Here is an 866-nt window from a genome sequence, read left to right as displayed (position 1 = left end):
GTGCGGTTTAAATAGTGAGATGAGATTATATGATTTTACATTAAAGTTGAATTAAATATTATTATAATATTATTTTTTTAATATTATTATTGTTTTGAGATTTAAAAATGTTGAATTATTTATTATAAAAAAATTCTAGACATAAGCCTCACACTCTGCACACTCATTTGAAAATATATCATTTTACCTTTTTACACATATAATGAAAATGATTTCAGACATGTTTGTAAGTAAAATAGGATAAAAAAGTAAAATGATATGTTTTTAAATGGGTGTACAGAGTGTGAGGTTTATGAATAACATTGCTTTTTATCATATTTTGTATGGTAATTTAAAAAAATTGTAACGATGAGAAGATACATTTTGGGGCCTATTTGTGGGTGGTCATTTGGGATTATTTATCAATAAAAACTTGTAAAAATTGAACGCTAGAAGAAGGGCTTGAACCTTCGACCTTGTGGTTAACAGCCACACGCTCTAACCAACTGAGCTATTCCAGCTGTGTTGTAGCAGGAAATTAACGTTTACTTAATAATTCTATTATATGATATCGAGATCCATTTTATTGTTTCCCTTTAAAGCTTGCAAATTTAAATTAACGAAAACGATAACAGAGCCTGACTGCATATGCTTGAGCGTAATACAATCATTAACAAAAAAAGAAAAACTCGATAAATTTTCCATGTTCTTCTTTAATAATTTCACAATACTCGAGATAATTAGATTCGAAAATAAAAAGTATTGAGGAGAGGTATATAAGACTATAATTTATAACATCTTAGAAATTATCAATGTTTTAAAGTTTTTTTAAATAAAAATTGACAACTTTAAATGTCGGATTATAATAAGGATACACTGTGTCAATT

At 26.7% G+C, this 866-nt stretch overlaps 1 non-coding gene across 1 annotated transcript; it reads right to left on the bottom strand.

Moving 5' to 3' along the window:
- Positions 1–426: 426 nt before the first annotated feature.
- TRNAN-GUU lies at positions 427–500 on the bottom strand. The gene has a single exon. It is a non-coding gene; the product is annotated as a tRNA-Asn (tRNA).
- Between the last annotated feature and the right edge of the window lie 366 nt (positions 501–866).

This window comes from Juglans regia, unplaced genomic scaffold (assembly GCF_001411555.2).
Source record: "Juglans regia cultivar Chandler unplaced genomic scaffold, Walnut 2.0 Scaffold_18615, whole genome shotgun sequence".
Lineage (NCBI taxonomy): Eukaryota > Viridiplantae > Streptophyta > Magnoliopsida > Fagales > Juglandaceae > Juglans > Juglans regia.
The sequence above is the reverse complement of the archived record's forward strand: the minus strand, read 5'-3'. Positions and strand labels throughout refer to the sequence as shown.